At 38.4% G+C, this 25086-nt stretch overlaps 11 non-coding genes across 11 annotated transcripts; all 11 read left to right on the forward strand.

Moving 5' to 3' along the window:
* Positions 1-4590: 4590 nt before the first annotated feature.
* TRNAG-GCC (transfer RNA glycine (anticodon GCC)) lies at positions 4591-4661 on the forward strand. The gene has a single exon. It is a non-coding gene; the product is annotated as a tRNA-Gly (tRNA).
* Positions 4662-7506: 2845 nt separating this feature from the next.
* Positions 7507-7577, forward strand: TRNAG-GCC (transfer RNA glycine (anticodon GCC)). Its single transcript has one exon. It is a non-coding gene; the product is annotated as a tRNA-Gly (tRNA).
* Positions 7578-8103: 526 nt separating this feature from the next.
* On the forward strand, positions 8104-8174 carry TRNAG-GCC (transfer RNA glycine (anticodon GCC)). Its single transcript has one exon. It is a non-coding gene; the product is annotated as a tRNA-Gly (tRNA).
* A 2882-nt stretch (positions 8175-11056) lies between these two features.
* TRNAG-GCC (transfer RNA glycine (anticodon GCC)) lies at positions 11057-11127 on the forward strand. Its single transcript has one exon. It is a non-coding gene; the product is annotated as a tRNA-Gly (tRNA).
* Positions 11128-13410: 2283 nt separating this feature from the next.
* Positions 13411-13481, forward strand: TRNAG-GCC (transfer RNA glycine (anticodon GCC)). Its single transcript has one exon. It is a non-coding gene; the product is annotated as a tRNA-Gly (tRNA).
* Positions 13482-14321: 840 nt separating this feature from the next.
* On the forward strand, positions 14322-14392 carry TRNAG-GCC (transfer RNA glycine (anticodon GCC)). Its single transcript has one exon. It is a non-coding gene; the product is annotated as a tRNA-Gly (tRNA).
* Positions 14393-18492: 4100 nt separating this feature from the next.
* Positions 18493-18563, forward strand: TRNAG-GCC (transfer RNA glycine (anticodon GCC)). Its single transcript has one exon. It is a non-coding gene; the product is annotated as a tRNA-Gly (tRNA).
* A 525-nt stretch (positions 18564-19088) lies between these two features.
* Positions 19089-19159, forward strand: TRNAG-GCC (transfer RNA glycine (anticodon GCC)). Its single transcript has one exon. It is a non-coding gene; the product is annotated as a tRNA-Gly (tRNA).
* Positions 19160-23259: 4100 nt separating this feature from the next.
* On the forward strand, positions 23260-23330 carry TRNAG-GCC (transfer RNA glycine (anticodon GCC)). The gene has a single exon. It is a non-coding gene; the product is annotated as a tRNA-Gly (tRNA).
* A 525-nt stretch (positions 23331-23855) lies between these two features.
* On the forward strand, positions 23856-23926 carry TRNAG-GCC (transfer RNA glycine (anticodon GCC)). Its single transcript has one exon. It is a non-coding gene; the product is annotated as a tRNA-Gly (tRNA).
* Positions 23927-24172: 246 nt separating this feature from the next.
* Positions 24173-24243, forward strand: TRNAG-GCC (transfer RNA glycine (anticodon GCC)). Its single transcript has one exon. It is a non-coding gene; the product is annotated as a tRNA-Gly (tRNA).
* The last annotated feature ends 843 nt before the right edge of the window (positions 24244-25086 follow it).

Below are 25086 nucleotides of genomic sequence, written 5' to 3' on the forward strand. Positions count from 1 at the left end.
GCCCATGCAAGGCGTATGTAAACTTCAGGTGGAAACAACTGACTATATTATTTGTATAGATATGGAATCTACATTATCGAGTTCTGATACTAACTTAATCTGCATTATGTCACATAAAATTCAATATTTCCTGAAATGTCCGTGATGGAACAACAACATATCGTATTGGTGGTTCAGTGGTAGTTTCCCGGCCAATGCAAAATGATTTTGGTGCTGTCAATTAATACTTCAATATGACGCTATTTCTGTATGACACTAAAAGCGCGGATATCTCGCACATTGCCCATGCAAGGCGTATGTAAATTTCAGGTGGAAACAACTGACTAGATTATTTGTATACATATGGAATCTACATTATCGAGTTCTGATACTAACTTAATCTGCATTATGTCACATAAAATTCAATATTTCCTGAAATGTCCGTGATGGAACAACAACATATCGCATTGGTGGTTCAGTGGTAGATTCCCGGCCAATGCAAAATGATTTTGGTGCTGTCATTTAATAGTTCAATATGACGTCATTTCTGTGTGTCACTAAAAGCGCGGAAATCTCGCACATTGCCCATGCGAGACGTATGTACATTTCAGGTGGAAACAACTGACTAGATTCTTTGTATAAATATGGAATCTACAATATCGAGTACTGATACTATCTTAATCTGAATTATGTCACATAAAATTCAATATTTCCTGAAATGTCCGTGATGGAACAACAACATATCGCATTGGTGGTTCAGTGGTAGAATTCTCGCCTGCCACGCGGGAGGCCCAAGTTCGATTCCCGGCCAATGCAAAATGATTTTGTTGCTGTCATTTAGTAGTTCAATATGACGTCATTTCTGTGTGTCACTAAAAGCGCGGAAATCTCGCACATTGCCCATGCGAGACGTATGTAAATTTCAGGTGGAAACAACTGACGAGATTATTTGTATAGATATGGAATCTACATTATCGCGTTCTGATGCTAACTTAATCTGCATTATGTCACATAAAATTCAATGCTTCCTGAAATGTCCGTGATGGAACAACAACATATCGCATTGGTAGTTCAGTGTTTGATTCCCGACCAATGCAAAATGATTTTGGTGCTGTCAATTAATAGTTCAATATGACGTCATTTCTGTGTGTCACTAAAAGCGCGGAAATCTCGCACATTGCCCTTTGCGAGACGTATGTAAATTTCAGGTGGAAACAACTGACTAGATTATTTGTATACATATGGAATCTACATTATCGATTTCTGATACTAACTTAATCTGCATTATGTTACATAAAATTCAAAATTTCCTGAAATGTCCGTGATGGAACAACAACATATCGCATTGATGGTTCAGTGGTAGAATTCTCGCCTGCCACGCGGGAGGCCCGGGTTCGATTCCCGGCCAATGCAAAATGATTTTGATGCTGTCAATCAATAGTTCAATATGACGCTATTTCTGTGTGTCACTAAAAGCGCGGATATCTCGCACATTGCCCATGCAAGGCGTATGTAAACTTCAGGTGGAAACAACTGACTATATTATTTGTATAGATATGGAATCTACATTATCGAGTTCTGATACTAACTTAATCTGCATTATGTCACATAAAATTCAATATTTCCTGAAATGTCCGTGATGGAACAACAACATATCGCATTGGTGGTTCAGTGGTAGATTCCCGGCCAATGCAAAATGATTTTGGTGCTGTCAATTAATACTTCAATATGACGCTATTTCTGTATGTCACTAAAAGCGCGGATATCTCGCACATTGCCCATGCAAGGCGTATGTAAATTTCAGGTGGAAACAACTGACTATATTATTTGTATACATATGGAATCTACATAATCGAGTTCTGATACTAACTTAATCTGCATTATGTCACATAAAATTCAATATTTCCTGAAATGTCCGTGATGGAACAACAACATATCGCATTGGTGGTTCAGTGGTAGATTCCCGGCCAATGCAAAATGATTTTGGTGCTGTCAATTAATAGTTCAATATGACGTCATTTCTGTGTGTCACTAAAAGCGCGAAAATCTCGCACATTGCCCATGCGAGACGTATGTAAATTTCAGGTGGAAACAACTGACTAGATTATTTGTATATATTATGGAATCTACATTATCGAGTACTGATACTAACTTAATCTGCATTATGTCACATAAAATTGAATATTTCCTGAAATGTCCGTGATGGAACAACAACATATCGCATTGGTGGTTCAGTGGTAGAATTCTCGCCTGCCACGCGGGAGGACCAGGTTCGATTCCCGGCCAATGCAAAATGATTTTGGTGCTGTAAATTAATAGTTCAATATGACGTTATTTCTGTGTGTCACTAAAAGCGCGGAAACCTCGCACATTGTCTGTGCGAGACGTATGTAAATTTCAGGTGGAAACAACTGACCAGATTATTTGTATAAATATGGAATCTACAATATCGAGTACTGATACTAACTTAATCTGAATTATGTCACATAAAATCCAATATTTCCTGAAATGTCCGTGATGGAACAACAACATATCGCATTGGTGGTTCAGTGGTAGAATTCTCGACTGCCACGCGGGAGGCCCAGGTTCGATTCCCGGCCAATGCAAAATTATTTTGGTGCTGTAAATTAATAGTTCAATATGACGTTATTTCTGTGTGTCACTAAAAGCGCGGAAATCTCGCACATTGCCCATGCGAGACGTATGTAAATTTCAGGTGGAAACAACTGACTAGATTATTTGTATAGATATGGAATCTACATTATCGAGTTCTGATACTAACTTAATCTGCATTATGTCACATAAAATTCAATATTTCCTGAAATGTCCGTGATGGAACAACAACATATCGCATTGGTGGTTCAGTGGTAGATTCCCGGCCAATGCAAAATGATTTTGGTGCTGTCAATTAATACTTCAATATGACGCTATTTCTGTATGTCACTAAAAGCGCGAATATCTCGCACATTGCCCATGCACGGCGTATGTAAATTTCATGTGGAAACAACTGACTAGATTATTTGTATACATATGGAATCTACATTATCGAGTTCTGATACTAACTTAATCTGCATTATGTCACATAAAATTCAATGCTTCCTGAAATGTCCGTGATGGAACAACAACATATCGCATTGGTGGTTCAGTGGTAGATTCCCGACCAATGCAAAATGATTTTGGTGCTGTCAATTAATAGTTCAATATGACGTCATTTCTGTGTGTCACTAAAAGCGCGGAAATCGCGCACATTGCCCTTTGCGAGACGTATGTAAATTTCAGGTGGAAACAACTGACTAGATTATTTGTATATATTTATGGAATCTACATTATCGAGTACTGATACTAACTTAGTCTGCATTATGTTACATAAAATTCAAAATTTCCTGAAATGTCCGTGATGGAACAACAACATATCGCATTGGTGGTTCAGTGGTAGAATTCTCGCCTGCCACGCGGGAGGCGCGGGTTCGATTCCCGGCCAATGCAAAATGATTTTGGTGCTGTCAATTAATAGTTCAATATGACATTTTTTCTGAGTGTCACTAAAAGCCCGGAAATCTCGCACATTGCCCGTGCGAGACGTATGTAAATTTCAGGTGGAAACAACTGACTAGATTATTTGTATAAATATGGAATCTACAATATCGAGTACTGATACTAACTTAATCTTCATTATGTCACATAAAATTCAATATTTCCTGAAATGTCCGTGATGGAACAACAACATATCGCATTGGTGGTTCAGTGGTAGATTCCCGGCCAATGCAAAATGATTTTGGTGCTGTCAATTAATAGTTCAATATGACGTCATTTCTGTGTGTCACTAAAAGCGCGGAAATCGCGCACATTGCCCTTTGCGAGACGTATGTAAATTTCAGGTGGAAACAACTGACTAGATTATTTGTATATATTTATGGAATCTACATTATCGAGTACTGATACTAACTTAGTCTGCATTATGTTACATAAAATTCGAAATTTCCTGAAATGTCCGTGATGGAACAACAACATATCGCATTGGTGGTTCAGTGGTAGAATTCTCGCCTGCCACGCGGGAGGCGCGGGTTCGATTCCCGGCCAATGCAAAATGATTTTGGTGCTGTCAATTAATAGTTCAATATGACATTGTTTCTGAGTGTCACTAAAAGCCCGGAAATCTCGCACATTGCCCATGCGAGACGTATGTAAATTTCAGGTGGAAACAACTGACTAGATTATTTGTATAAATATGGAATCTACATTATCGAGTACTGATACTAACTTAGTCTGCATTATGTCACATAAAATTCAATATTTCCTGAAATGTCCGTGATGGAACAACAACATATTGCATTGGTGGTTCAGTGGTAGATTCCCGGCCAATGCAAAATGATTTTGGTGCTGTCAATTAATAGTTCAATATGACGTCATTTCTGTGTGTCACTAAAAGCGCGGAAATCTCGCACATTGCCCATGTGAGACGTATGTAAATTTCAGGTGGAAACAACTGACTAGATTATTTGTATATATTATGGAATCTACATTATCGAGTACTGATACTAACTTAATCTGCATTATGTCACATACAATTTAATATTTCCTGAAATGTCCGTGTTGGATCAACAACATATCGCATTGGTGGTTCAGTGGTAGAATTCTCGCCTGCCACGCGGGAGGCCCGGGTTCGATTCCCGGCCAATGCAAATTGATTTTGGTGCTGTCAATTAATAGTTCAATATGACGTTATTTCTGCGTGTCACTAAAAGCGCGGAAATCTCGCACATTGCCCATGCGAGACGTATGTAAATTTCAGGTGGAAACAACTGACTAGATTATTTGTATAAATATGGAATCTACAATATCGAGTACTGATACTAACTTAATCTGAATTATGTCACATAAAATTCAATATTTCCTGAAATGTCCGTGATGGAACAACAACATATCGCATTGGTGGTTCAGTGGTAGATTCCCGACCAATGCAAAATGATTTTGGTGCTGTCAATTAATAGTTCAATATGACGTCATTTCTGTGTGTCACTAAAAGCGCGGAAATCGCGCACATTGCCCTTTGCGAGACGTATGTAAATTTCAGGTGGAAACAACTGACTAGATTATTTGTATATATTTATGGAATCTACATTATCGAGTACTGATACTAACTTAGTCTGCATTATGTTACATAAAATTCAAAATTTCCTGAAATGTCCGTGATGGAACAACAACATATCGCATTGGTGGTTCAGTGGTAGAATTCTCGCCTGCCACGCGGGAGGCGCGCGTTCGATTCCCGGCCAATGCAAAATGATTTTGGTGCTGTCAATTAATAGTTCAATATGACATTGTTTCTGAGTGTCACTAAAAGCCCGGAAATCTCGCACATTGCCCATGCGAGACGTATGTAAATTTCAGGTGGAAACAACTGACTAGATTATTTGTATAAATATGGAATCTACAATATCGAGTACTGATACTAACTTAATCTTCATTATGTCACATAAAATTCAATATTTCCTGAAATGTCCGTGATGGAACAACAACATATCGCATTGGTGGTTCAGTGGTAGATTCCCGGCCAATGCAAAATGATTTTGGTGCTGTCAATTAATAGTTCAATATGACGTGATTTCTGTGTGTCACTAAAAGCGCGGAAATCTCGCACATTGCCCATGCGAGACGTATGTAAATTTCAGGTGGAAACAACTGACTAGATTATTTGTATAGATATGGAATCTACATTATCGAGTTCTGATACTAACTTAATCTGCATTATGTCACATAAAATTCAATATTTCCTGAAATGTCCGTGATGGAACAACAACATATCGCATTGGTGGTTCAGTGGTAGATTCCCGGCCAATGCAAAATGATTTTGGTGCTGTCAATTAATACTTCAATATGACGCTATTTCTGTATGTCACTAAAAGCGCGGATATCTCGCACATTGCCCATGCAAGGCGTATGTAAATTTCAGGTGGAAACAACTGACTAGATTATTTGTATACATATGGAATCTACATTATCGAGTTCTGATACTAACTTAATCTGCATTATGTCACATAAAATTCAATATTTCCTGAAATGTCCGTGATGGAACAACAACATATCGCATTGGTGGTTCAGTGGTAGATTCCCGGCCAATGCAAAATGATTTTGGTGCTGTCAATTAATAGTTCAATATGACGTCATTTCTGTGTGTCACTAAAAGCGCGAAAATCTCGCACATTGCCCATGCAAGGCGTATGTAAATTTCAGGTGGAAACAACTGACTAGATTATTTGTATACATATGGAATCTACATTATCGAGTTCTGATACTAACTTAGTCTGCATTATGTTACATAAAATTCAAAATTTCCTGAAATGTCCGTGATGGAACAACAACATATCGCATTGGTGGTTCAGTGGTAGAATTCTCGCCTGCCACGCGGGAGGCGCGCGTTCGATTCCCGGCCAATGCAAAATGATTTTGGTGCTGTCAATTAATAGTTCAATATGACATTGTTTCTGAGTGTCACTAAAAGCCCGGAAATCTCGCACATTGCCCATGCGAGACGTATGTAAATTTCAGGTGGAAACAACTGACTAGATTATTTGTATAAATATGGAATCTACAATATCGAGTACTGATACTAACTTAATCTTCATTATGTCACATAAAATTCAATATTTCCTGAAATGTCCGTGATGGAACAACAACATATCGCATTGGTGGTTCAGTGGTAGATTCCCGGCCAATGCAAAATGATTTTGGTGCTGTCAATTAATAGTTCAATATGACGTGATTTCTGTGTGTCACTAAAAGCGCGGAAATCTCGCACATTGCCCATGCGAGACGTATGTAAATTTCAGGTGGAAACAACTGACTAGATTATTTGTATAGATATGGAATCTACATTATCGAGTTCTGATACTAACTTAATCTGCATTATGTCACATAAAATTCAATATTTCCTGAAATGTCCGTGATGGAACAACAACATATCGCATTGGTGGTTCAGTGGTAGATTCCAGGCCAATGCAAAATGATTTTGGTGCTGTCAATTAATACTTCAATATGACGCTATTTCTGTATGTCACTAAAAGCGCGGATATCTCGCACATTGCCCATGCAAGGCGTATGTAAATTTCAGGTGGAAACAACTGACTAGATTATTTGTATACATATGGAATCTACATTATCGAGTTCTGATACTAACTTAATCTGCATTATGTCACATAAAATTCAATATTTCCTGAAATGTCCGTGATGGAACAACAACATATCGCATTGGTGGTTCAGTGGTAGATTCCCGGCAAATGCAAAATGATTTTGGTGCTGTCAATTAATAGTTCAATATGACGTCATTTCTGTGTGTCACTAAAAGCGCGAAAATCTCGCACATTGCCCATGCGAGACGTATGTAAATTTCAGGTGGAAACAACTGACTAGATTATTTGTATATATTATGGAATCTACATTATCGAGTACTGATACTAACTTAATCTGCATTATGTCACATAAAATTTAATATTTCCTGAAATGTCCGTGATGGATCAACAACATATCGCATTGGTGGTTCAGTGGTAGAATTCTCGCCTGCCACGCGGGAGGCCCGGGTTCGATTCCCGGCCAATGCAAATTGATTTTGGTGCTGTCAATTAATAGTTCAATATGACGTTATTTCTGTGTGTCACTAAAAGCGCGGAAATCTCGCACATTGCCCATGCGAGACGTATGTAAATTTCAGGTGGAAACAACTGACGAGATTATTTGTATAGATATGGAATCTACATTATCGCGTTCTGATGCTAACTTAATCTGCATTATGTCACATAAAATTCAATGCTTCCTGAAATGTCCGTGATGGAACAACAACATATCGCATTGGTGGTTCAGTGGTAGATTCCCGGCCAATGCAAAATGATTTTGGTGCTGTCAATTAATAGTTCAATATGACGTCATTTCTGTGTGTCACTAAAAGCGCGGAAATCTCGCACATTGCCCATGTGAGACGTATGTAAATTTCAGGTGGAAACAACTGACTAGATTATTTGTATATATTATGGAATCTACATTATCGAGTACTGATACTAACTTAATCTGCATTATGTCACATACAATTTAACATTTCCTGAAATGTCCGTGTTGGATCAACAACATATCGCATTGGTGGTTCAGTGGTAGAATTCTCGCCTGCCACGCGGGAGGCCCGGGTTCGATTCCCGGCCAATGCAAATTGATTTTGGTGCTGTCAATTAATAGTTCAATATGACGTTATTTCTGCGTGTCACTAAAAGCGCGGAAATCTCGCACATTGCCCATGCGAGACGTATGTAAATTTCAGGTGGAAACAACTGACTAGATTATTTGTATAGATATGGAATCTACATTATCGAGTTCTGATACTAACTTAATCTGAATTATGTCACATAAAATTCAATATTTCCTGAAATGTCCGTGATGGAACAACAACATATCGCATTGGTGGTTCAGTGGTAGATTCCCGACCAATGCAAAATGATTTTGGTGCTGTCAATTAATAGTTCAATATGACGTCATTTCTGTGTGTCACTAAAAGCGCGGAAATCGCGCACATTGCCCTTTGCGAGACGTATGTAAATTTCAGGTGGAAACAACTGACTAGATTATTTGTATATATTTATGGAATCTACATTATCGAGTACTGATACTAACTTAGTCTGCATTATGTTACATAAAATTCAAAATTTCCTGAAATGTCCGTGATGGAACAACAACATATCGCATTGGTGGTTCAGTGGTAGAATTCTCGCCTGCCACGCGGGAGGCGCGTTCGATTCCCGGCCAATGCAAAATTATTTTGGTGCTGTCAATTAATAGTTCAATATGACATTGTTTCTGAGTGTCACTAAAAGCCCGGAAATCTCGCACATTGCCCATGCGAGACGTATGTAAATTTCAGGTGGAAACAACTGACTAGATTATTTGTATAAATATGGAATCTACAATATCGAGTTCTGATACTAACTTAATCTGCATTATGTCACATAAAATTCAATATTTCCTGAAATGTCCGTGATGGAACAACAACATATCGCATTGGTGGTTCAGTGGTAGATTCCCGGCCAATGCAAAATGATTTTGGTGCTGTCAATTATTACTTCAATATGACGCTATTTCTGTATGTCACTAAAAGCGCGGATATCTCGCACATTGCCCATGCAAGGCGTATGTAAATTTCAGGTGGAAACAACTGACTAGATCATTTGTATACATATGGAATCTACATTATCGAGTTCTGATACTAACTTAATCTGCATTATGTCACATAAAATTCAATATTTCCTGAAATGTCCGTGATGGAACAACAACATATCGCATTGGTGGTTCAGTGGTAGATTCCCGGCCAATGCAAAATGATTTTGGTGCTGTCAATTAATAGTTCAATATGACGTCATTTCTGTGTGTCACTAAAAGCGCGAAAATCTCGCACATTGCCCATGCGAGACGTATGTAAATTTCAGGTGGAAACAACTGACTAGATTATTTGTATATATTATGGAATCTACATTATCGAGTACTGATACTAACTTAATCTGCATTATGTCACATAAAATTTAATATTTCCTGAAATGTCTGTGATCGATCAACAACATATCGCATTGGTGGTTCAGTGGTAGAATTCTCGCCTGCCACGCGGGAGGCCCGTGTTCGATTCCCGGCCAATGCAAATTGATTTTGGTGCTGTCAATTAATAGTTCAATATGACGTTATTTCTGTGTGTCACTAAAAGCGCGGAAATCTCGCACATTGCCCATGCGAGACGTATGTAAATTTCAGGTGGAAACAACTGACGAGATTATTTGTATAGATATGGAATCTACAATATCGAGTACTGATACTAACTTAATCTGCATTATGTCACATAAAATTCAATGCCTCCTGAAATGTCCGTGATGGAACAACAACATATCGCATTGGTGGTTCAGTGGTAGATTCCCGACCAATGCAAAATGATTTTGGTGCTGTCAATTAATAGTTCAATATGACGTCATTTCTGTGTGTCACTAAAAGCGCGGAAATCGCGCACATTGCCCTTTGCGAGACGTATGTAAATTTCAGGTGGAAACAACTGACTAGATTATTTGTATATATTTATGGAATCTACATTATCGAGTACTGATACTAACTTAGTCTGCATTATGTTACATAAAATTCAAAATTTCCTGAAATGTCCGTGATGGAACAACAACATATCGCATTGGTGGTTCAGTGGTAGAATTCTCGCCTGCCACGCGGAGGCCCGGGTTCGATTCCCGGCCAATGCAAATTGATTTTGGTGCTGTCAATTAATAGTTCAATATGACGTTATTTCTGTGTGTCACTAAAAGCGCGGAAATCTCGCACATTGCCCATGCGAGACGTATGTAAATTTCAGGTGGAAACAACTGACTAGATTATTTGTATAAATATGGAATCTACAATAACGAGTACTGATACTAACATAATCTTCATTATGTCACATAAAATTCAATATTTCCTGAAATGTCCGTGATGGAACAACAACATATCGCATTGGTGGTTCAGTGGTAGATTCCCGGCCAATGCAAAATGATTTTGGTGCTGTCAATTAATAGTTCAATATGACGTCATTTCTGTGTTTCACTAAAAGCGCGGAAATCTCGCACATTGCCCATGTGAGACGTATGTAAATTTCAGGTGGAAACAACTGACTAGATTATTTGTATAAATATGGAATCTACAATATCGAGTACTGATACTAACTTAATCTGAATTATGTCACATAAAATTCAATATTTCCTGAAATGTCCGTGATGGAACAACAACATATCGCATTGGTGGTTCAGTGGTAGATTCCCGACCAATGCAAAATGATTTTGGTGCTGTCAATTAATAGTTCAATATGACGTCATTTCTGTGTGTCACTAAAAGCGCGGAAATCGCGCACATTGCCCTTTGCGAGACGTATGTAAATTTCAGGTGGAAACAACTGACTAGATTATTTGTATATATTTATGGAATCTACATTATCGAGTACTGATACTAACTTAGTCTGCATTATGTTACATAAAATTCAAAATTTCCTGAAATGTCCGTGATGGAACAACAACATATCGCATTGGTGGTTCAGTGGTAGAATTCTCGCCTGCCACGCGGGAGGCCCGGGTTCGATTCCCGGCCAATGCAAAATGATTTTGGTGCTGTCAAATAATAGTTCAATATGACGTTGTTTCTGTGTGTCACTAAAAGCCCGGAAATCTCGCACATTGCCCATGCGAGACGTATGTAAATTTCAGGTGGAAACAACTGACTAGATTATTTGTATAAATATGGAATCTACAATATCGAGTACTGATACTAACTTAATCTTCATTATGTCACATAAAATTCAATATTTCCTGAAATGTCCGTGATGGAACAACAACATATCGCATTGGTGGTTCAGTGGTAGATTCCCGGCCAATGCAAAATGATTTTGGTGCTGTCAATTAATAGTTCAATATGACGTGATTTCTGTGTGTCACTAAAAGCGCGGAAATCTCGCACATTGCCCATGCGAGACGTATGTAAATTTCAGGTGGAAACAACTGACTAGATTATTTGTATAGATATGGAATCTACATTATCGAGTTCTGATACTAACTTAATCTGCATTATGTCACATAAAATTCAATATTTCCTGAAATGTCCGTGATGGAACAACAACATATCGCATTGGTGGTTCAGTGGTAGATTCCCGGCCAATGCAAAATGATTTTGGTGCTGTCAATTATTACTTCAATATGACGCTATTTCTGTATGTCACTAAAAGCGCGGATATCTCGCACATTGCCCATGCAAGGCGTATGTAAATTTCAGGTGGAAACAACTGACTAGATTATTTGTATACATATGGAATCTACATTATCGAGTTCTGATACTAACTTAATCTGCATTATGTCACATAAAATTCAATATTTCCTGAAATGTCCGTGATGGAACAACAACATATCGCATTGGTGGTTCAGTGGTAGATTCCCGGCCAATGCAAAATGATTTTGGTGCTGTCAATTAATAGTTCAATATGACGTCATTTCTGTGTGTCACTAAAAGCGCGAAAATCTCGCACATTGCCCATGCGAGACGTATGTAAATTTCAGGTGGAAACAACTGACTAGATTATTTGTATATATTATGGAATCTACATTATCGAGTACTGATACTAACTTAATCTGCATTATGTCACATAAAATTTAATATTTCCTGAAATGTCCGTGATCGATCAACAACATATCGCATTGGTGGTTCAGTGGTAGAATTCTCGCCTGCCACGCGGGAGGCCCGTGTTCGATTCCCGGTCAATGCAAATTGATTTTGGTGCTGTCAATTAATAGTTCAATATGACGTTATTTCTGTGTGTCACTAAAAGCGCGGAAATCTCGCACATTGCCCATGCGAGACGTATGTAAATTTCAGGTGGAAACAACTGACGAGATTATTTGTATAGATATGGAATCTACAATATCGAGTACTGATACTAACTTAATCTGCATTATGTCACATAAAATTCAATGCTTCCTGAAATGTCCGTGATGGAACAACAACATATCGCATTGGTGGTTCAGTGGTAGATTCCCGACCAATGCAAAATGATTTTGGTGCTGTCAATTAATAGTTCAATATGACGTCATTTCTGTGTGTCACTAAAAGCGCGGAAATCGCGCACATTGCCCTTTGCGAGACGTATGTAAATTTCAGGTGGAAACAACTGACTAGATTATTTGTATATATTTATGGAATCTACATTATCGAGTACTGATACTAACTTAGTCTGCATTATGTTACATAAAATTCAAAATTTCCTGAAATGTCCGTGATGGAACAACAACATATCGCATTGGTGGTTCAGTGGTAGAATTCTCGCCTGCCACGCGGAGGCCCGGGTTCGATTCCCGGCCAATGCAAATTGATTTTGGTGCTGTCAATTAATAGTTCAATATGACGTTATTTCTGTGTGTCACTAAAAGCGCGGAAATCTCGCACATTGCCCATGCGAGACGTATGTAAATTTCAGGTGGAAACAACTGACTAGATTATTTGTATAAATATGGAATCTACAATAACGAGTACTGATACTAACATAATCTTCATTATGTCACATAAAATTCAATATTTCCTGAAATGTCCGTGATGGAACAACAACATATCGCATTGGTGGTTCAGTGGTAGATTCCCGGCCAATGCAAAATGATTTTGGTGCTGTCAATTAATAGTTCAATATGACGTCATTTCTGTGTGTCACTAAAAGCGCGGAAATCTCGCACATTGCCCATGTGAGACGTATGTAAATTTCAGGTGGAAACAACTGACTAGATTATTTGTATATATTATGGAATCTACATTATCAAGTACTGATACTAACTTAATCTGCATTATGTCACATAAAATTTAATATTTCCTGAAATGTCCGTGATGGATCAACAACATATCGCATTGGTGGTTCAGTGGTAGAATTCTCGCCTGCCACGCGGGAGGCCCGGGTTCGATTCCCGGCCAATGCAAATTGATTTTGGTGCTGTCAATTAATAGTTCAATATGACGTTATTTCTGTGTGTCACTAAAAGCGCGGAAATCTCGCACATTGCCCATGCGAGACGTATGTAAATTTCAGGTGGAAACAACTGACTAGATTATTTGTATAAATATGGAATCTACAATATCGAGTACTGATACTAACTTAATCTGAATTATGTCACATAAAATTCAATATTTCCTGAAATGTCCGTGATGGAACAACAACATATCGCATTGGTGGTTCAGTGGTAGATTCCCGACCAATGCAAAATGATTTTGGTGCTGTCAATTAATAGTTCAATATGACGTCATTTCTGTGTGTCACTAAAAGCGCGGAAATCTCGCACATTGCCCATGCGAGACGTATGTAAATTTCAGGTGGAAACACCTGACTAGATTATTTGTATATATATGGAATCTACATAATCGAGTACTGATACTAACTTAATCTGCATTATGTCACATAAAATTTAATATTTTCTGAAATGTCCATGATGGATCAACAACATATCGCATTGGTGGTTCAGTGGTAGAATTCTCGCCTGCCACGCGGGAGGCCCGGGTTCGATTCCCGGCCAATGAAAAATGATTTTGGTACTGTCAATTAATAGTTCAATATGACGTTATTTCTGTGTGTCACTAAAAGCGCGGAAACCTCGCACATTGTCTGTGCGAGACATATGTAAATTTCAGGTGGAAACAACTGACTAGATTATTTGTATAGATATCGAATCTACAATATCGAGTACTGATACTAACTTAATCTGCATTATGTCACATAAAATTCAATATTTCCTGAAATGTCCGTGATGGAACAACAACATATCGCATTGGTGGTTCAGTGGTAGAATTCTCGCCTGCCACGCGGGAGGCCCGGGTTCGATTCCCGGCCAATGCAAAATGATTTTGGTGCTGTCAATTAATAGTTCAATATGACGCTATTTCTGTATGTCACTAAAAGCGCGGATATCTCGCACATTGCCCATGCAAGGCGTATGTAAATTTCAGGTGGAAACAACTGACTAGATTATTTGTATACATATGGAATCTACATTATCGAGTTCTGATACTAACTTAATCTGCATTATGTCACATAAAATTCAATATTTCCTGAAATGTCCGTGATGGAACAACAACATATCGCATTGGTGGTTCAGTGGTAGATTCCCGGCCAATGCAAAATGATTTTGGTGCTGTCAATTAATACTTCAATATGACGCTATTTCTGTATGTCACTAAAAGCGCGGATATCTCGCACATTGCCCATGCAAGGCGTATGTAAATTTCAGGTGGAAACAACTGACTAGATTATTGTATACATATGGAATCTACATTATCGAGTTCTGATACTAACTTAATCTGCATTATGTCACATAAAATTCAATATTTCCTGAAATGTCCGTGATGGAACAACAACATATCGCATTGGTGGTTCAGTGGTAGATTCCCGGCCAATGCAAAATGATTTTGGTGCTGTCAATTAATAGTTCAATATGACGTCATTTCTGTGTGTCACTAAAAGCGCGGAAAACTCGCACATTGCCCATGCGAGACGTATGTAAATTTCAGGTGGAAACAACTGACTAGATTATTTGTATATATTATGGAATCTACATTATCGAGTACTGATACTAACTTAATCTGCATTATGTCACATAAAATTTCATATTTCCCCAAATGTCCGTGATGGATCAACAATATATCGCATTGGTGGTTCAGTGGTAGAATTCTCGCCTGCCACGCGGGAGGCCTGGGTTCGATTCCCGGCCAATGCAAAATGATTTTGGTGCTGTCAATTAATAGTTCAATATGACGTTATTTCTGTGTGTCACTAAAAGCGCGGAAATCTCGCACATTGCCCATGCGAGACGTATGTAAATTTCAGGTGGAAACAACTGACTAGATTATTTGTATAAATATGGAATCTACAATAACGAGTACTGATACTAACATAATCTTCATTATGTCACATAAAATTCAATATTTCCTGAAATGTCCGTGATGGAACAACAACATATCGCATTGGTGGTTCAGTGGTAGATTCCCGGCCAATGCAAAATGATTTTGGTGCTGTCAATTAATAGTTCAATATGACGTCATTTCTGTGTGTCACTAAAAGCGCGGAAATCTCGCACATTGCCCATGCGAGACGTATGTAAATTTCAGGTGGAAACTACTGACTAGATTATTTGTATAGATATGGAATCTACATTATCGCGTTCTGATACTAACTTAATCTGCATTATGTCACATAAAATTCAAAATTTCCTGAAATGTCCGTGATGGGACAACAACATATCGCATTGGTGGTTCAGTGGTAGATTCCCGGCCAATGCAAAATGATTTTGGTGCTGTCAATTAATCGTTCAATATGACGTCATTTCTGTGTGTCACTAAAAGCGCGGAAATCTCGCACATTGCCCATGCGAGACGTATGTAAATTTCAGGTGGAAACTACTTACTAGATTATTTGTATATATATGGAATCTACATTATCGAGTACTGATACTAACTTAATCTGCATTATGTTACATAAAATTCAATATTTCCTGAAATGTCCGTGATGGAACAACAACATATCGCATTGGTGGTTCAGTGGTAGAATTCTGTCCTGCCACGCGGGAGGGCCAGGTTCGATTCCCGGCCAATGCAAAATGATTTTGGTGCTGTAAATTAATAGTTCAATATGACGTCATTTCTGTGTGTCACTAATAGCGCGGAAATCTCGCACATTGCCCATGCGAGACGTACGTAAATTTCAGGTGGAAACAACTGACTAGATTATTTGTATATATATGGAATCTACATTATCGAGTACTGATACTAACTTAATCTGCATTATGTTACATAAAATTCAATATCTCCTGAAATGTCCGTGATGGAACAACAACATATCGCATTGGTGGTTCAGTGGTAGAATTCTCGCCTGCCACGCGGGAGGCTCGGGTTCGATTCCCGGCCAATGCAAAATGATTTTGGTGCTGTCAATTAATAGTTCAATATGACGTTATTTCTGTGTGTCACTAAAAGCGCTGAAATCTCGCACATTGCCCATGCGAGACGTATGTAAATTTCAGGTGGAAACAACTGACGAGATTATTTGAATAGATATGGAATCTACATTATCGCGTTCTGATACTAACTTAATCTGCATTATGTCACATGAAATTCAATATTTCCTGAAATGTCCGTGTTGGAACAACAACATATCGCATTGGTGGTTCAGTGGTAGATTCCCGGCCAATGCAAAATGATTTTGGTGCTGTCAATTAATAGTTCAATATGACGTTATTTCTGTGTGTCACTAAAAGCGCAGAAATCTCGCACAATGCCTGTGCGACAAATATGTAAATTTCAGGTGGGAACAACTGACTAGATTATTTGTATAGATATGGAATCTACATTATCGAGTACGGATACTAACTTAATCTGCATTATGTCACATAAAATTCAATGCTTCCTGAAATGTCCGTGATGGAACAACAACATATCACATTGGTGGTTCAGTGGTAGATTCCCGGCCAATGCAAAATGATTTTGGTGCTGTCAATTAATAGTTCAATATGACGTCATTTCTGTGTGTCACTAAAAACGCGGAAATCTCGCACATTGCCCATGCGAGACGTATGTAAATTTCAGGTGGAAACAACTGAATAGATTATTTGTATATATATGGAATCTACATTATCGAGTACTGATACTAACTTAATCTGCATTATGTTACATAAAATTCAATATTTCCTGAAATGTCCGTGATGGAACAACAACATATCGCATTGGTGGTTAAGTGGTAGAATTCTCGCCTGCCACGCGGGAGGCCCGGGTTCGATTCCCGGCCAAAGCAAAATGATTTTGGTGCTGTCAATTAATTGTTCAATATGACGTTATTTCTGTGTGTCACTAAAAGCGCGGAAACCTCGTACATTGTCTGTGCGAGACATATGTAAATTTCAGGTGGAAACAACTGACTAGATTATTTGTATATATATGGAATCTACAATATCGAGTACTGATACTAACTTAATCTGCATTATGTTACATAAAATTCAATATTTCCTGAAATGTCCGTGACGGAACAACAACATATCGCATTGGTGGTTCAGTGGTAGAATTCTCGCCTGCCACGCCGGAGGCCCGGGTTCGATTCCCGGCCAATGCAAAATGATTTTGGTGCTGTCAATTAATAGTTCAATATGACGTTATATCTGTGTGTCACTAAAAGCGCGGAAATCTCGCACATTGCCCATGCGAGACGTATGTAAATTTCAGGTGGAAACAACTGACTAGATTATTTGTATAAATATGGAATCTACAATATCGAGTACTGATACTAACTTAATCTGCATTATGTCACATAAAATTCAATATTTCCTGAAATGTCCGTGAAGGAACAACAACATATCGCATTGGTGGTTCAGTGCTAGTATTCTCGTCTGCCAGGCGGGAGGCCCGGGTTCGATTCCCGGCCAATTCAAAATGATTTTGGTGCTGTCAATTAATAGTTCAATATGACGTTATTTCTGTGTGTCACTAAAAGCGCGGATATCTCGCAAATTGCCCATGCAAGGCGTATGTAAATTCAGGTGGAAACAACTGAATAGATTATTTGTATAGATATGGAATCTACATTATCGTGTGCTGATACTAACTTAATCTGCATTATGTCACATAAAATTCAATATTTCCTGAAATGTCCGTGTTGGAACAACAACATATCGCATTGGTGGTTCAGTGGTGGACTCCCGGCCAATGCAAAATGATTTTGGTGCTGTCAATTAACAGTTCAATATGACGTTATGTCTGTGTGTCACTAAAAGCGCGGAAACCTCGCACATTGCCTGTGCGACAAATATGTAAATTTCAGGTGGAAACAACTGACTAGATTATTTGTATAGATATGGAATCTACATTATCGCGTTCTGATACTCACTTAATCTGCATTATGTCACATAAAATTCAATATTTCCTTAAATGTCCGTGATAGAACAACAAAATAGCGCATTGGTGGTTCAGTGGTAGAATTCTCGCCTGCCACGCGGGAGGCCCGGGTTCGATTCCCGGCCAATGCAAAATGATTTTGGTGCTGTAAATTAATACTTCAATATGACGTTATTTCTGTGTGTCACTAAAAGCGCGGAAACCTCGCACATTGTCTGTGCGAGACATATGTAAATTTCAGGTGGAAACAACTGACGAGATTATTTGTTTAGATATGGAATCTACATTATCACGTACTGATACTAACTTAATCTGCATTATGTCACATAAAATTCAATGCTTCCTGAAATGTCCGTGATGGAACAACAACATATCACATTGGTGGTTCAGTGGTAGATTCCCGGCCAATGCTAAATGATTTTGGTGCTGTCAATTAATAGTTCAATATAACGTCATTTCTGTGTGTCACTAAAAACGCGGAAATCTCGCACATTGCCCATGCGAGACGTATGTAAATTTCAGGTGGAAACAACTGAATAGATTATTTGTATATATATGGAATCTACATTATCGAGCACTGATACTAACTTAATCTGCATTATGTTACATAAAATTCAATATTTCCTGAAATGTCCGTGATGGAACAACAACATATCGCATTGGTGGTTCAGTGGTAGAATTCTCGCCTGCCACGCGGGAGGCCCGGGTTCGATTCCCGGCCAATGCAAAATGATTTTGGTGCTGTCAATTAATAGTTCAATATGACGCTATTTCTGTATGTCACTAAAAGCGCGGATATCTCGCACATTGCCCATGCAAGGCGTATGTAAATTTCAGGTGGAAACAACTGACTAGATTATTTGTATACATATGGAATCTACATTATCGAGTTCTGATACTAACTTAATCTGCATTATGTCACATAAAATTCAATATTTCCTGAAATGTCCGTGATGGAACAACAACATATCGCATTGGTGGTTCAGTGGTAGATTCCCGGCCAATGCAAAATGATTTTGGTGCTGTCAATTAATACTTCAATATGACGCTATTTCTGTATGTCACTAAAAGCGCGGATATCTCGCACATTGCCCATGCAAGGCGTATGTAAATTTCAGGTGGAAACAACTGACTAGATTATTGTATACATATGGAATCTACATTATCGAGTTCTGATACTAACTTAATCTGCATTATGTCACATAAAATTCAATATTTCCTGAAATGTCCGTGATGGAACAACAACATATCGCATTGGTGGTTCAGTGGTAGATTCCCGGCCAATGCAAAATGATTTTGGTGCTGTCAATTAATAGTTCAATATGACGTCATTTCTGTGTGTCACTAAAAGCGCGGAAATCTCGCACATTGCCCATGCGAGACGTATGTAAATTTCAGGTGGAAACAACTGACTAGATTATTTGTATATATTATGGAATCTACATTATCGAGTACTGATACTAACTTAATCTGCATTATGTCACATAAAATTTCATATTTCCCCAAATGTCCGTGATGGATCAACAATATATCGCATTGGTGGTTCAGTGGTAGAATTCTCGCCTGCCACGCGGGAGGCCTGGGTTCGATTCCCGGCCAATGCAAAATGATTTTGGTGCTGTCAATTAATAGTTCAATATGACGTTATTTCTGTGTGTCACTAAAAGCGCGGAAATCTCGCACATTGCCCATGCGAGACGTATGTAAATTTCAGGTGGAAACAACTGACTAGATTATTTGTATAAATATGGAATCTACAATAACGAGTACTGATACTAACATAATCTTCATTATGTCACATAAAATTCAATATTTCCTGAAATGTCCGTGATGGAACAACAACATATCGCATTGGTGGTTCAGTGGTAGATTCCCGGCCAATGCAAAATGATTTTGGTGCTGTCAATTAATAGTTCAATATGACGTCATTTCTGTGTGTCACTAAAAGCGCGGAAATCTCGCACATTGCCCATGCGAGACGTATGTAAATTTCAGGTGGAAACTACTGACTAGATTATTTGTATAGATATGGAATCTACATTATCGCGTTCTGATACTAACTTAATCTGCATTATGTCACATAAAATTCAAAATTTCCTGAAATGTCCGTGATGGGACAACAACATATCGCATTGGTGGTTCAGTGGTAGATTCCCGGCCAATGCAAAATGATTTTGGTGCTGTCAATTAATCGTTCAATATGACGTCATTTCTGTGTGTCACTAAAAGCGCGGAAATCTCGCACATTGCCCATGCGAGACGTATGTAAATTTCAGGTGGAAACTACTTACTAGATTATTTGTATATATATGGAATCTACATTATCGAGTACTGATACTAACTTAATCTGCATTATGTTACATAAAATTCAATATTTCCTGAAATGTCCGTGATGGAACAACAACATATCGCATTGGTGGTTCAGTGGTAGAATTCTGTCCTGCCACGCGGGAGGGCCAGGTTCGATTCCCGGCCAATGCAAAATGATTTTGGTGCTGTAAATTAATAGTTCAATATGACGTCATTTCTGTGTGTCACTAATAGCGCGGAAATCTCGCACATTGCCCATGCGAGACGTACGTAAATTTCAGGTGGAAACAACTGACTAGATTATTTGTATATATATGGAATCTACATTATCGAGTACTGATACTAACTTAATCTGCATTATGTTACATAAAATTCAATATCTCCTGAAATGTCCGTGATGGAACAACAACATATCGCATTGGTGGTTCAGTGGTAGAATTCTCGCCTGCCACGCGGGAGGCTCGGGTTCGATTCCCGGCCAATGCAAAATGATTTTGGTGCTGTCAATTAATAGTTCAATATGACGTTATTTCTGTGTGTCACTAAAAGCGCTGAAATCTCGCACATTGCCCATGCGAGACGTATGTAAATTTCAGGTGGAAACAACTGACGAGATTATTTGAATAGATATGGAATCTACATTATCGCGCTCTGATACTAACTTAATCTGCATTATGTCACATGAAATTCAATATTTCCTGAAATGTCCGTGTTGGAACAACAACATATCGCATTGGTGGTTCAGTGGTAGATTCCCGGCCAATGCAAAATGATTTTGGTGCTGTCAATTAATAGTTCAATATGACGTTATTTCTGTGTGTCACTAAAAGCGCAGAAATCTCGCACAATGCCTGTGCGACAAATATGTAAATTTCAGGTGGGAACAACTGACTAGATTATTTGTATAGATATGGAATCTACATTATCGAGTACGGATACTAACTTAATCTGCATTATGTCACATAAAATTCAATGCTTCCTGAAATGTCCGTGATGGAACAACAACATATCACATTGGTGGTTCAGTGGTAGATTCCCGGCCAATGCAAAATGATTTTGGTGCTGTCAATTAATAGTTCAATATGACGTCATTTCTGTGTGTCACTAAAAACGCGGAAATCTCGCACATTGCCCATGCGAGACGTATGTAAATTTCAGGTGGAAACAACTGAATAGATTATTTGTATATATATGGAATCTACATTATCGAGTACTGATACTAACTTAATCTGCATTATGTTACATAAAATTCAATATTTCCTGAAATGTCCGTGATGGAACAACAACATATCGCATTGGTGGTTAAGTGGTAGAATTCTCGCCTGCCACGCGGGAGGCCCGGGTTCGATTCCCGGCCAAAGCAAAATGATTTTGGTGCTGTCAATTAATTGTTCAATATGACGTTATTTCTGTGTGTCACTAAAAGCGCGGAAACCTCGTACATTGTCTGTGCGAGACATATGTAAATTTCAGGTGGAAACAACTGACTAGATTATTTGTATATATATGGAATCTACAATATCGAGTACTGATACTAACTTAATCTGCATTATGTTACATAAAATTCAATATTTCCTGAAATGTCCGTGACGGAACAACAACATATCGCATTGGTGGTTCAGTGGTAGAATTCTCGCCTGCCACGCCGGAGGCCCGGGTTCGATTCCCGGCCAATGCAAAATGATTTTGGTGCTGTCAATTAATAGTTCAATATGACGTTATATCTGTGTGTCACTAAAAGCGCGGAAATCTCGCACATTGCCCATGCGAGACGTATGTAAATTTCAGGTGGAAACAACTGACTAGATTATTTGTATAAATATGGAATCTACAATATCGAGTACTGATACTAACTTAATCTGCATTATGTCACATAAAATTCAATATTTCCTGAAATGTCCGTGAAGGAACAACAACATATCGCATTGGTGGTTCAGTGCTAGTATTCTCGTCTGCCAGGCGGGAGGCCCGGGTTCGATTCCCGGCCAATTCAAAATGATTTTGGTGCTGTCAATTAATAGTTCAATATGACGTTATTTCTGTGTGTCACTAAAAGCGCGGATATCTCGCAAATTGCCCATGCAAGGCGTATGTAAATTCAGGTGGAAACAACTGAATAGATTATTTGTATAGATATGGAATCTACATTATCGTGTGCTGATACTAACTTAATCTGCATTATGTCACATAAAATTCAATATTTCCTGAAATGTCCGTGTTGGAACAACAACATATCGCATTGGTGGTTCAGTGGTGGACTCCCGGCCAATGCAAAATGATTTTGGTGCTGTCAATTAACAGTTCAATATGACGTTATGTCTGTGTGTCACTAAAAGCGCGGAAACCTCGCACATTGCCTGTGCGACAAATATGTAAATTTCAGGTGGAAACAACTGACTAGATTATTTGTATAGATATGGAATCTACATTATCGCGTTCTGATACTCACTTAATCTGCATTATGTCACATAAAATTCAATATTTCCTTAAATGTCCGTGATAGAACAACAAAATAGCGCATTGGTGGTTCAGTGGTAGAATTCTCGCCTGCCACGCGGGAGGCCCGGGTTCGATTCCCGGCCAATGCAAAATGATTTTGGTGCTGTAAATTAATACTTCAATATGACGTTATTTCTGTGTGTCACTAAAAGCGCGGAAACCTCGCACATTGTCTGTGCGAGACATATGTAAATTTCAGGTGGAAACAACTGACGAGATTATTTGTTTAGATATGGAATCTACATTATCACGTACTGATACTAACTTAATCTGCATTATGTCACATAAAATTCAATGCTTCCTGAAATGTCCGTGATGGAACAACAACATATCACATTGGTGGTTCAGTGGTAGATTCCCGGCCAATGCTAAATGATTTTGGTGCTGTCAATTAATAGTTCAATATAACGTCATTTCTGTGTGTCACTAAAAACGCGGAAATCTCGCACATTGCCCATGCGAGACGTATGTAAATTTCAGGTGGAAACAACTGAATAGATTATTTGTATATATATGGAATCTACATTATCGAGCACTGATACTAACTTAATCTGCATTATGTTACATAAAATTCAATATTTCCTGAAATGTCCGTGATGGAACAACAACATATCGCATTGGTGGTTCAGTGGTAGAATTCTCGCCTGCCACGCGGGAGGCCCGGGTTCGATTCCCGGCCAATGCAAAATGATTTTGATGCTGTCAATTAATTGTTCAATATGACGTTATTTCTGTGTGTCACTAAAAGCGCGGAAACCTCGCACATTGTCTGTGCGAGACATATGTAAATTTCAGGTGGAAACAACTGACTAGATTATTCGTATATATATATGGAATCTACAATATCGAGTACTGATACTAACTTAATCTGCATTATGTTACATAAAATTCAATATTTCCTGAAATGTCCGTGACGGAACAACAACATATCGCATTGGTGGTTCAGTGGTAGAATTCTCGCCTGCCACGCGGGAGGCCCGGGTTCGATTCCCGGCCAATGCAAAATGATTTTGGTGCTGTCAATTAATAGTTCAATATGACGTTATATCTGTGTGTCACTAAAAGCGCGGAAATCTCGCACATTGCCCATGCGAGACGTATGTAAATTTCAGGTGGAAACAACTGACTAGATTATTTGTATAAATATGGAATCTACAATATCGAGTACTGATACTAACTTAATCTGCATTATGTCACATAAAATTCAATATTTCATGAAATGTCCGTGAAGGAACAACAACATATTGCATAGGTGGTTCAGTGGTAGAATTCTCGCCTGCCACGCGGGAGGCCCGGGTTCGATTCCCGGCCAATGCAAAATGATTTTGGTGCTGTCAATTAATAGTTCAATATGACGTCATTTCTGTGTGTCACTAAAAACGCGGAAATCTCGCACATTGCCCATGCGAGACGTATGTAAATTTCAGGTGGAAACAACTGAATAGATTATTTGTATATATATGGAATCTACATTATCGAGTACTGATACTAACTTAATCTGCATTATGTCACATAAAATTCAATATTTCATGAAATGTCCGTGAAGGAACAACAACATATTGCATAGGTGGTTCAGTGGTAGAATTCTCGCCTGCCACGCGGGAGGCCCGGGTTCGATTCCCGGCCAATGCAAAATGATTTTGGTGCTGTCAATTAATTGTTCAATATGACGTCATTTCTGTGTGTCACTAAAAACGCGGAAATCTCGCACATTGCCCATGCGAGACGTATGTAAATTTCAGGTGGAAACAACTGAATAGATTATTTGTATATATATGGAATCTACATTATCGAGTACTGATACTAACTTAATCTGCATTATGTCACATAAAATTCAATATTTCA

Source organism: Saccoglossus kowalevskii, chromosome 17 (assembly GCF_978046115.1).
Source record: "Saccoglossus kowalevskii chromosome 17, keSacKowa6.1, whole genome shotgun sequence".
NCBI lineage: Eukaryota > Metazoa > Hemichordata > Enteropneusta > Harrimaniidae > Saccoglossus > Saccoglossus kowalevskii.